General features: G+C 44.1%; 1 long non-coding RNA gene across 3 annotated transcripts in view; it reads right to left on the bottom strand.

Moving 5' to 3' along the window:
• LOC307181451 overlaps nucleotides 1-12,936 on the bottom strand; it is a 606,646-nt gene that overhangs the window by 22,690 nt on the left and 571,020 nt on the right. For 2 of the 3 annotated variants that reach the window (XR_013826781.1, XR_013826782.1), the window contains exon 1: nucleotides 8,899-8,991. The exons of the other annotated variant lie outside the window; for it this stretch is intronic. This is a non-coding gene — a long non-coding RNA (uncharacterized lncRNA). Of the gene's footprint in view, nucleotides 1-8,898; nucleotides 8,992-12,936 lie in introns of those variants that run through there. 3 annotated transcript variants of the gene reach the window in all.

Here is a 12,936-nt window from a genome sequence, read left to right as displayed (position 1 = left end):
TGGAACCCAAGTATGATCAACCATGTGAACGGGAGACGTGTTCAAATATGTCTCAGTTTTCCTCCCCTGGTACTCGGGTGCAACATTCCAGACGCTTTACTAACACTCTCCCCACTTGGAGAGTCAGCGCCTTTAACCTCCTGTTTGGCCCAGTTTGCAATTTCTGCGGAAGATGAACAGGAATAGCGAGAACCAATGAGAGGCTAGCTGGAGGTGTCTGGACGGGCAAATTTAACTCTCATTTCCCACCAGGAAGAGGAAATAACCAAAGGCTCAGCGTCCCGTACCGGAACCAGATTAGAGCCTGAAGCCATCCTGCGGTGTTGCGGCCAGCTCAACAGAAAGCGAGTTGAACAAAGGAGCTCAGGGGCACTGTAATTCACAAACCTGCAGAGTTATAAATGACAGCTATCGTCCAAAAATACACTGAAGTAAGGCTGCCAAGAGGACTTGAAAGCGGGGCAGAATTGCAGGAAACCGATTTCAGGAGGTAGACTGGAATTGCATTGGAAGCATAGGAAAAGAGGCAGAACGTCCACAATGATGCACTTGGCCAAAAAGGGCGTATGCGTTTTTTCCTGAATATATTCAGGAAAAAACGCATACGCCCTTTTTGGCCAACCAAGCAAGCTTGCAAAGGAAATCTGCACTACAATGAAGTCTCACTTCCCCCCGGTCAAAAGGGCCATCTGAAAAAAGTGTAAAATCCAGAAAGGCAGGACAGGCCATGGAAAACTGGCAGCCTTGTTATGCTGATGGGCGGGATGTAAATTGCCAACAACCACTCGGGAGAAGTGTATGGTGTTTCCTGAAACATCTAAAAAACAAAGCAACAGAACCTAGGGCACTTCCACTTATGGTCCTATAGCTTAGGGAAATTAAAATCAAAAAGACACAGCCACCCCAAAATTTGGGACGCCTCTGTTTACAAGAACCTCGTTTACAGTACAAGTTCAACATCGCAGAAAGTGAAAAATGGATAAAGAAGTTGTGGTATTTACTTACAAAGCAATATCACTCAGCAATGAAATCTGTGTCATCAGGCCCTTAGCAGCACAATGAGTGGATTCAGGTATGATGATTCTAACTGAAGTAAGTCACACAGAAAAAGAAACATCATAAGATATCAGTAATACACGGAATGGAAACTTGGCTACACAGGAACTGAATTACAGAACAGAACAGGGTCTCAAATTTAGAAAAACAACTTATGCTTGCTTAAGGGTAAAGGTGAGTTGGGGTGCTGCATAAAACCAGAGATTGAAATGAGCACAGATAAAGTTCCTTAAGTCAAATATGGAATAGAGAAGAGCTACTCCTTGCTCAACGAAATGGACTCAACACCGCATATTAAACGCCTAAGAATGTACCTGACTAGTAAGTATCTTAGAAACCTATGGATTGCTATGTCTCCAAAAGAGAATCAAGCATGTGTACAGGGGCATAAACGCAGCAGTGATAGGATTGGAGAGGTTCGGTGAGCAAATGAAGACCCTTTGAAGTCATATTGCATGGTACCCATTACACGGGTCTTAACTCTCCAGGTTTAAGGTATTCTTCCTTCAGCTAAAACTTGCATGTGGAACCCAAGTATGATCAACCATGTGAACGGGAGACGTGTTCAAATATGTCTCAGTTTTCCTCCCCTGGTACTCGGGTGCAACATTCCAGACGCTTTACTAACACTCTCCCCACTTGGAGAGTCAGTCCCTTTAACCTCCTGTTCGGCCAAGTTTGCAATTTCTGCGGAAGATGAACAGGAATAGCGAGAACCAATGAGAGACTAGCTGGAGGTGTCTGGACGGGCAAATTTAACTCTCATTTCCCACCAGGAAAAGGAAATAACCAAAGGCTCAGCGTGCCGTGCCGGAACCAGATTAGGGCCTGAAGCCATCCTGCCGTGTTGCGGCCAGGTCACAAGAAAGCAAGTTGAAGAAAGGAGCTCAGGGGCACTGTAATGCACAAACCTGCAGAGATATAAATGACAGCTATCGTCCAAAAATAGACTGAAGTAAGGCTGCCAAGAGGACTTGAAAGCGGGGCAGAATTGCAGGAAACCGATTTCAGGAGGTAGACTGGAATTGCATTGAAAGCATAGGAAAAGAGGCAGAACGTCCACAATGATGCACTTGGCCAAAAAGGGCGTATGCGTTTTTTCCTGAATATATTCAGGAAAAAACGCATACGCCCTTTTTGGCCAACCAAGCAAGCTTGCAAAGGAAATCTGCACTACAATGAAGTCTCACTTCCCCCCGGTCAAAAGGGCCATCTGAAAAAAGTGTAAAATCCAGAAAGGCAGGACAGGCCATGGAGAACTGGGAGCCTTGTTATGCTGATGGGCGGGATGTAAATTGCCAACAACCGCTCGGGAGAAGTGTATGGTGTTTCCTGAAACATCTAAAAAACAAAGCAACAGAACCTAGGGCACTTCCACTTATGGTCCTATAGCTTAGGGAAATTAAAATCAAAAAGACACAGCCACCCCAAAGTTTGGATCGGCTCCGTTTACAAGAACCTCATTTACAGTACAAGTTCAACATCGCAGAAAGTGAAAAATGGATAAAGAAGTTGTGGTATTTACTTACAAAGCAATATCACTCAGCAATGAAATCTGTGTCATCAGGCCCTTAGCAGCACAATGAGTGGATTCAGGTATGATGATTCTAACTGAAGTAAGTCACACAGAAAAAGAAACATCATAAGATATCAGTAATACACGGAATGTAAACTTGGCTACACAGGAACTGAATTACAGAAGAGAACAGGGTCTCAAATTTAGAAAACCAACTTATGCTTGCTTAAGGGGAAAGGTGAGTTGGGGTGCTGCATAAAACCAGAGATTGAAATGAGCACAGATAAAGTTCCTTAAGTCAAATATGGAATAGACAAGAGCTACTCCTTGCTCAACGAAATGGACTCAACACCGCATATTAAACGCCTAAGAATGTACCTGACTAGTAAGTATCTTAAAACTTATGGATTGCTATGTCTCCGAAAGAGAATCAAGCATGTGTACAGGGGCATAAACGCAGCAGTGATAGGATTGGAGAGGTTCGGTGAGCAAATGAAGACCCTTTGAAGTCATATTGCATGGTACCCATTCCACGGGTTTCAACTCTCCAGGTTTAAGGTATTCTTCCTTCAGCTAAAACATGCATGTGGAACCCAAGTATGATCAACCATGTGAACGGGAGACGTGTTCAAATATGTCTCAGTTTTCCTCCCCTGGTACTCGGGTGCAACATTCCAGACGCTTTACTAACACTCTCCCGACTTGGAGAGTCAGTCCCTTTAACCTCCTGTTTGGCCCAGTTTGCAATTTCTGCGGAGGATGAACAGGAATAGCGAGAACCAATGAGAGACTAGCTGGAGGTGTCTGGACGGGCAAATTTAACTCTCATTTCCCACCAGGAAGAGGAAATAACCAAATTCTCAGCGTGCCGTGCCGGAACCAGATTAGGGCCTGAAGCCATCCTGCGGTGTTGCGGCCAGGTCACAAGAAAGCAAGTTGAAGAAAGGAGCTCAGGGGCACTGTAATTCACAAACCTGCAGAGTTATAAATGACAGCTATCGTCCAAAAATAGACTGAAGTAAGGCTGCCAAGAGGACTTGAAAGCGGGGCAGAATTGCAGGAAACCGATTTCAGGAGGTAGACTGGAATTGCATTGAAAGCATAGGAAAAGAGGCAGAACGTCCACAATGATGCACTTGGCCAAAAAGGGCGTATGCGTTTTTTCCTGAATATATTCAGGAAAAAACGCATACGCCCTTTTTGGCCAACCAAGCAAGCTTGCAAAGGAAATCTGCACTACAATGAAGTCTCACTTCCCCCCGGTCAAAAGAGCCATCTGAAAAAAGTGTAAAATCCAGAAAGGCAGGACAGGCCATGGAGAACTGGGAGCCTTGTTATGCTGATGGGTGGGATGTAAATTGCCAACAACCACTCGGGAGAAGTGTATGGTGTTTCCTGAAACATCTAAAAAACAAAGCAACAGAGCCTAGGGCACTTCCACTTATGGTCCTATAGCTTAGGGAAATTAAAATCAAAAAGACACAGCCACCCCAAAGTTTGGGACGCCTCCGTTTACAAGAACCTCGTTTACCGTACAAGTTCAATATCACAGAAAGTGAAAAATGGATAAAGAACTTGTGGTACTTACGTACAATGCAGTATCACTCAGCAATGAAATCTATGTCATCAGGCCCATAGCAGCATAATGAGTAGATTCAGGTACGATGATTCTCACTGAAATAAGTCACACAGAAAAAGAAACATCATAAGATATCACTAATACACGGAATGTAAACTTGGCTACACAGGAACTGCATTCCAAAACAGAACAGGGTCTCAAATTTAGAAAACCAACTTATGCTTGCTTAAGGGGAAAGGTGAGTTGGGGTGCTGCATAAAACCAGAGATTGAAATGAGCACAGATAAAGTTCCTTAAGCCAAATATGGAATAGACAAGAGCTACTCCTTGCTCAACGAAATGGACTCAACACCCCATATTAAACGCCTAAGAATGTACCTGACTAGTAAGTATCTTAAAACCTATGGATTGCTATGTCTCCAAAAGAGAATCAAGCGTGTGTACAGGGGCATAAACGCAGCAGTGATAGGATTGGAGAGGTTTGGTGAGCAAATGAAGACCCTTTGAAGTCATATTGCATGGTACCCATTCCACGGGTCTCAACTCTCCATGTTTAAGGTATTCTTCCTTCAGCTAAAACATGCATGTGGAACCCAGAGTATGATCAACCATGTGAACGGGAGATGTGTTCAAATATGTCTCAGTTTTCCTCCCCTGGTACTCGGGTGCAACATTCCAGACGCTTTACTAACACTCTCCCGACTTGGAGAGTCAGTCCCTTTAACCTCCTGTTTGGTCCAGTTTGCAATTTCTGCGGAAGATGAACAGGAATAGCGAGAACCAATGAGAGACTAGCTGGAGGTGTCTGAACGGGCAAATTTAACTCTCATTTCCCACCAGGAAGAGGAATTAACCAAAGGCTCAACATGCCAGGCCGGAACCAGATTAGGGTCTGAAGCCATCCTGCGGTGTTGCGGCCAGGTCACAAGAAAGTGAGTTGAAGAAAGGAGCTCAGGGGCACTGTAATTCACAAACCTGCAGAGTTATAAATGACAGCTATCGTCCAAAAATAGACTGAAGTAAGGCTGCCAAGAGGACTTGAAAGCGGGGCAGAATTGCAGGAAACCGATTTCAGGAGGTAGACTGGAATTGCATTGAAAGCATAGGAAAAGAGGCAGAACGTCCACAATGATGCACTTGGCCAAAAAGGGCGTATGCGTTTTTTCCTGAATATATTCAGGAAAAAACGCATACGCCCTTTTTGGCCAACCAAGCAAGCTTGCAAAGGAAATCTGCACTACAATGAAGTCTCACTTCCCCCCGGTCAAAAGGGCCATCTGAAAAAAGTGTAAAATCCAGAAAGGCAGGACAGGCCATGGAGAACTGGGAGCCTTGTTATGCTGATGGGCGGGATGTAAATTGCCAACAGACACTCCGGAGAAGTGTATGGTGTTTCCTGAAACATCTAAAAAACAAAGCAACAGAGCCTAGGGCACTGCCACTTATGGTCCTATAGCTTAGGGAAATTAAAATCAAAAAGACACAGCCACCCCAAAGTTTGGGACGCCTCTGTTTACAAGAACCTCGTTTACAGTACAAGTTCAACATCGCAGAAAGTGAAAAATGGATAAAGAAGTTGTGGTATTTACTTACAAAGCAATATCACTCAGCAATGAAATCTATGTCATCAGGCCCTTAGCATCACAATGAGTGGATTCAGGTATGATGATTCTAACTGAAATAAGTCACACAGAAAAAGAAACATCATAAGATATCAGTAATACACGGAATGTAAACTTGGCTACACAGGAACTGAATTACAGAACAGAACAGGGTCTCAAATTTAGAAAACCAACTTATGCTTGCTTAAGGGGAAAGGTGAGTTGGGGTGCTGCATAAAACCAGAGATTGAAATGAGCACAGATAAAGTTCCTTAAGTCAAATATGGAATAGACAAGAGCTACTCCTTGCTCAACGAAATGGACTCAACACCGCATATTAAACGCCTAAGAATGTACCTGACTAGTAAGTATCATAAAACCTATGGATTGCTATGTCTCCGAAAGAGAATCAAGCATGTGTACAGGGGCATAAACGCAGCAGTGATAGGATTGGAGAGGTTCGGTGAGCAAATGAAGACCCTTTGAAGTCATATTTCATGGTACCCATTCCACGGGTTTCAACTACCCAGGTTTTAGGTATTCTTCCTTCAGCTAAAACATGCATGTGGAACCCAAGTATGATCAACCATGTGAACGGGAGACGTGTTCAAATATGTCTCAGTTTTCCTCCCCTGGTACTCGGGTGCAACATTCCAGACGCTTTACTAACACTCTCCCCACTTGGAGAGTCAGCGCCTTTAACCTCCTGTTTGGCCCAGTTTGCAATTTCTGCGGAAGATGAACAGGAATAGCGAGAACCAATGAGAGGCTAGCTGGAGGTGTCTGGACGGGCAAATTTAACTCTCATTTCCCACCAGGAAGAGGAAATAACCAAAGGCTCAGCGTGCCGTACCGGAACCAGATTAGGGCCTGAAGCCACCATGCGGTGTTGCGGCCAGCTCAAAAGAAAGCGAGTTGAAGAAAGGAGCTCAGGGGCACTGTAATTCACAAACCTGCAGAGTTATAAATGACAGCTATCGTCCAAAAATAGACTGAAGTAAGGCTGCCAAGAGGACTTGAAAGCGGGGCAGAATTGCAGGAAACCGATTTCAGGAGGTAGACTGGAATTGCATTGAAAGCATAGGAAAAGAGGCAGAACGTCCACAATGATGCACTTGGCCAAAAAGGGCGTATGCGTTTTTTCCTGAATATATTCAGGAAAAAACACATACGCCCTTTTTGGCCAACCAAGCAAGTTTGCAAAGAAAATCTGCACTACAATGAAGTCTCACTTCCCCCCGGTCAAAAGGGCCATCTGAAAAAAGTGTAAAATCCAGAAAGGCAAGACAGGCCATGGAGAACTGGGAGCCTTGTTATGCTGATGGGCGGGATGTAAATTGCCAACAACCACTCGGGAGAAGTGTATGGTGTTTCCTGAAACATGTAAAAAACAAAGCAACAGAACCTAGGGCACTTCCACTTATGGTCCTATAGCTTAGGGAAATTAAAATCAAAAAGACACAGCCACCCCAAAGTTTGGAATGGCTCTGTTTACAAGAACCTCGTTTACAGTACAAGTTCAACATCGCAGAAAGTGAAAAATGGATAAAGAAGTTGTGGTATTTACTTACAAAGCAATATCACTCAGCAATGAAATCTGTGTCATCAGGCCCTTAGCAGCAAAATGAGTGGATTCAGGTACGATGATTCTAACTGAAATAAGTCACACAGAAAAAGAAACATCATAAGATATCACTAATACACGGAATGTAAACTTGGCTACACAGGAACTGAATTCCAAAACAGAACAGTGTCTCAAATTTAGAAAACCAACTTATGCTTGCTTAAGGGGAAAGGTGAGTTGGGGTGCTGCATAAAACCAGAGATTGAAATGAGCACAGATAAAGTTCCTTAAGCCAAATATGGAATAGACAAGAGCTACTCCTTGCTCAACGAAATGGACTCAACACCCTATATTAAACGCCTAAGAATGTACCTGACTAGTAAGTATCTTAAAACCTATGGATTCCTATGTCTCCAAAAGAGAATCAAGCGTGTGTACAGGGGCATAAACGCAGCAGTGATAGGATTGGAGAGGTTCGGTGAGCAAATGAAGACCCTTTGAAGTCATATTGCATGGTATCCATTTCACGGGTCTCAACTCTCCAGGTTTAACGTATTCTTCCTTCAGCTAAAACATGCATGTGGAACCCAAGTATGATCAACCGTGTGAACGGGAGACGTGTTCAAATATGTCTCAGTTTTCCTCCCCTGGTACTCGGGTGCAACATTCCAGATGCTTTACTAACACTCTCCCCACTTGGAGAGTCAGCGCCTTTAACTTCCTGTTTGGCGCAGTTTGCAATTTCTGCGGAAGATGAACAGGAATAGCGAGAACCAATGAGAGGCTAGCTGGAGGTGTCTGGACGGGCAAATTTAACTCTCATTTCCCACCAGGAAGAGGAATTAACCAAAGGCTCAGCGTGCCGTGCCGGAACCAGATTAGGGCCTGAAGCCATCCTGCGGTGTTGCGGCCAGCTCAAAAGAAAGCGAGTTGAAGAAAGGAGCTCAGGGGCACTGTAATTCACAAACCTGCAGAGTTATAAATGACAGCTATCGTCCAAAAATAGACTGAAGTAAGGCTGCCAAGAGGACTTGAAAGCAGGGCAGAACTGCAGGAAACCGATTTCAGGAGGTAGACTGGAATTGCATTGAAAGCATAGGAAAAGAGGCAGAACGTCCACAATGATGCACTTGGCCAAAAAGGGCGTATGCGTTTTTTCCTGAATATATTCAGGAAAAAACGCATACGCCCTTTTTGGCCAACCAAGCAAGCTTGCAAAGGAAATCTGCACTACAATGAAGTCTCACTTCCCCCCGGGCAAAAGGGCCATCTGAAAAAACTGTAAAATCCAGAAAGGCAGGACAGGCCATGGAGAACTGGGAGCCTTGTTAAGCTGATGGGCGGGATGTAAATTGCCAACAACCACTCGGGAGAAGTGTATGGTGTTTCCTGAAACATCTAAAAAACAAAGCAACAGAACCTAGGGCACTTCCACTTATGGTCCTATAGCTTAGGGAAATTAAAATCAAAAAGACACAGCCACCCCAAAGTTTGGGACGCCTCCGTTTACAAGAACCTCGTTTACCATACAAGTTCAATATCACAGAAAATGAAAAATGGATAAAGAACTTGTGGTACTTACGTACAATGCAGTATCACTCAGCAATGAAATCTATGTCATCAGGCCCGTAGCAGCACAATGAGTGGATTCAGGTACGATGATTCTAAGTGAAATATGTCACACAGAAAAAGAAACATCATAAGATATCACTAATACACGGAATGTAAACTTGGCTACACAGGAACTGCATTCCAAAACAGAACAGGGTCTCAAATTTAGAAAACCAACTTATGCTTGCTTAAGGGAAAAGGTGAGTTGGGATGCTGCATAAAACCAGAGATTGAAATGAGCACAGATAAAGTTCCTTAAGCCAAATATGGAATAGACAAGAGCTACTCCTTGCTCAACGAAATGGACTCAACACCGCATATTAAACGCCTAAGAATGTACCTGACTAGTAAGTATCGTAAAACCTATGGATTGCTATGTCTCCAAAAGAGAATCAAGCATGTGTACAGGGGCATAAACGCAGCAGTGATAGGAGTGGAGAGGTTCGGTGAGCAAATGAAGACCCTTTGAAGTCATATTGCATGGTACCCATTCCACGGGTCTCAACTCTCCAGGTTTAAGGTATTCTTCCTTCAGCTAAAACATGCATGTGGAACCCAGAGTATGATCAACCATGTGAACGGGAGACGTGTTCAAATATGTCTCAGTTTTCCTCCCCTGGTACTCGGGTGCAACATTCCAGACGCTTTACTAACACTCTCCCCACTTGGAGAGTCAGCGCCTTTAACCTCCTGTTTGGCCCAGTTTGCAATTTCTGCGGAAGATGAACAGGAATAGCGAGAACCAATGAGAGGCTAGCCGGAGGTGTCTGGACGGGCAAATTTAACTCTCATTTCCCACCAGGAAGAGGAAATAACCAAAGGCTCAGCGTGCCGTACCGGAACAAGATTAGGGCCTGAAGCCATCCTGCGGTGTTGCGGCCAGCTCAAAAGAAAGCGAGTTGAAGAAAGGAGCTCAGGGGCACTGTAATTCACAAACCTGCAGAGTTATAAATGACAGCTATCATCCAAAAATAGACTGAAGTAAGGCTGCCAAGAGGACTTGAAAGCGGGGCAGAATTGCAGGAAACCGATTTCAGGAGGTAGACTGGAATTGCATTGAAAGCATAGGAAAAGAGGCAGAACGTCCACAATGATGCACTTGGCCAAAAAGGGCGTATGCGTTTTTTCCTGAATATATTCAGGAAAAAACGCATACGCCATTTTTGGCCAACCAAGCAAGCTTGCAAAGGAAATCTGCACTACAATGAAGTCTCACTTCCCCCCGGTCAAAAGGGCCATCTGAAAAAGTGTAAAATCCAGAAAGGCAGGACAGGCCATGGAGAACTGGGAGCCTTGTTATGCTGATGGGCGGGATGTAAATTGCCAACAAACACTCGGGAGAAGTGTATGGTGTTTCTTGAAACATCTAAAAAACAAAGCAACAGAGCCTAGGGCACTGCCACTTATGGTCCTATAGCTTAGGGAAATTAAAATCAAAACGACACAGCCACCTCAAAGTTTGGGACGCCTCTGTTTACAAGAACCTCGTTTACAGTACAAGTTCAACATCGCAGAAAGTGAAAAATGGATAAAGAACTTGTGGTACTTACGTACAATGCAGTATCACTCAGCAATGAAATCTATGTCATCAGGCCCTTAGCAGCATAATGAGTGGATTCAGGTACGATGATTCTAACTGAAATAAGTCACACAGAAAAAGAAACATCATAAGATATCTCTAATACACGGAATGTAAACTTGGCTACACAGGAACTGAATTACAGAACAGAACAGGTTCTCAAATTTAGAAAACCAACTTATGCTTGCTTAAGGGGAAAGGTGAGTTGGGGTGCTGCATAAAACCAGAGATTGAAATGAGCACAGATAAAGTTCCTTAAGCCAAATATGGAATAGACAAGAGCTACTCCTTGCTCAACGAAATGGACTCAAAACCCCATATTAAACCCCTAAGAATGTACCTGACTAGTAAGTATCTTAAAACCTATGGATTGCTATGTCTCCAAAAGAGAATCAAGCGTGTGTACAGGGGAATAAACGCAGCAGTGATAGGATTGGAGAGGTTCGGTGAGCAAATGAAGACCCTTTGAAGTCATATTGCATGGTACCCATTACACGGGTCTCAACTCTCCAGGTTTAAGGTATTCTTCCTTCAGCTAAAACATGCATGTGGAACCCAGAGTATGATCAACCATGTGAACGGGAGACGTGTTCAAATATGTCTCAGTTTTTCTCCCCTGGTACTCGGGTGCAACATTCCAGACGCTTTACTAACCCTCTCCCGACTTGGAGAGTCAGTCCCTTTAACCTCCTGTTTGGCCCAGTTTGCAATTTCTGCGGAAGATGAACAGGAATAGCGAGAACCAATGAGAGGCTAGCTGGAGGTGTCTGGACGGGCAAATTTAACTCTCATTTCCCACCAGGAAGAGGAAATAACCAAAGGCTCAGCGTGCCGTACCGGAACCAGATTAGGGCCTGAAGCCATCCTGCGGTGTTGCGGCCAGCTCAAAAGAAAGCGAGTTGAAGAAAGGAGCCCAGGGGCACTGTAATTCACAAACCTGCAGAGTTATAAATGACAGCTATCGTCCAAAAATACACTGAAGTAAGGCTGCCAAGAGGACTTGAAAGCGGGGCAGAATTGCAGGAAACCGATTTCAAGAGGTAGACTGGAATTGCATTGAAAGCATAGGAAAAGAGGCAGAACGTCCACAATGATGCACTTGGCCAAAAAGGGCGTATGCGTTTTTTCCTGAATATATTCAGGAAAAAACGCATACGCCCTTTTGGGCCAACCAAGCAAGCTTGCAAAGGAAATCTGCACTACAATGAAGTCTCACTTCCCCCCGGTCAAAAGGGCCATCTGAAAAAAGTGTAAAATCCAGAAAGGCAGGACAGGCCATGGAGAACTGGGAGCCTTGTTATGCTGATGGGCGGGATGTAAATTGCCAACAGACACTCGGGAGAAGTGTATGGTGTTTCCTGAAACATCTAAAAAACAAAGCAACAGAGCCTAGGGCACTGCCACTTATGGTCCTATAGCTTAGGGAAATTAAAATCAAAAAGACACAGCCACCCCAAAGTTTGGGACGCCTCTGTTTACAAGAACCTCGTTTACAGTACAAGTTCAACATCGCAGAATGTGAAAAATGGATAAAGAAATTGTGGTATTTACTTACAAAGCAATATCACTCAGCAATGAAATCTATGTCATCAGGCCCTTACCATCACAATGAGTGGATTCAGGTATGATGATTCTAACTGAAATAAGTCACACAGAAAAAGAAACATCATAAGATATCAGTAATACACGGAATGTAAACTTGGCTACACAGGAACTGAATTACAGAACAGAACAGTGTCTCAAATTTAGAAAACCAACTTATGCTTGCTTAAGGGTAAAGGTGAGTTGGGGTGCTGCATAAAACCAGAGATTGAAATGAGCACAGATAAAGTTCCTTAAGTCAAATATGGAATAGACAAGAGCTACTCCTTGCTCAACGAAATGGACTCAACACCGCATATTAAACGCCTAAGAATGTACCTGACTAGTAAGTATCGTAAAACCTATGGATTGCTATGTCTCCGAAAGAGAATCAAACATGTGTACAGGGGCATAAACGCAGCAGTGATAGGATTGGAGAGGTTCGGTGAGCAAATGAAGACCCTTTGAAGTCATATTGCATGGTACCCATTACACGGGTCTCAACTCTCCAGGTTTAAGGTATTCTTCCTTCAGCTAAAACATGCATGTGGAACCCAAGTATGATCAACCATGTGAACGGGAGACGTGTTCAAATATGTCTCAGTTTTCCTCCCCTGGTACTCGGGTGCAACATTCCAGACGCTTTACTAACACTCTCCCCACTTGGAGAGTCAGCGCCTTTAACCTCCTGTTTGGCCCAGTTTGCAATTTCTGCGGAAGATGAACAGGAATAGCGAGAACCAATGAGAGGCTAGCTGGAGGTGTCTGGATGGGCAAATTTAACTCTCATTTCCCACCAGGAAGAGGAAATATCCAAAGGCTCAGCGTGCCGTACCGGAACCAGATTAG

This window comes from Stenella coeruleoalba (genome assembly GCF_951394435.1).
Source record: "Stenella coeruleoalba genome assembly, contig: scaffold_130, whole genome shotgun sequence".
In the NCBI taxonomy this organism is placed as follows: domain Eukaryota; kingdom Metazoa; phylum Chordata; class Mammalia; order Artiodactyla; family Delphinidae; genus Stenella; species Stenella coeruleoalba.
The sequence above is the reverse complement of the archived record's forward strand: the minus strand, read 5'-3'. Positions and strand labels throughout refer to the sequence as shown.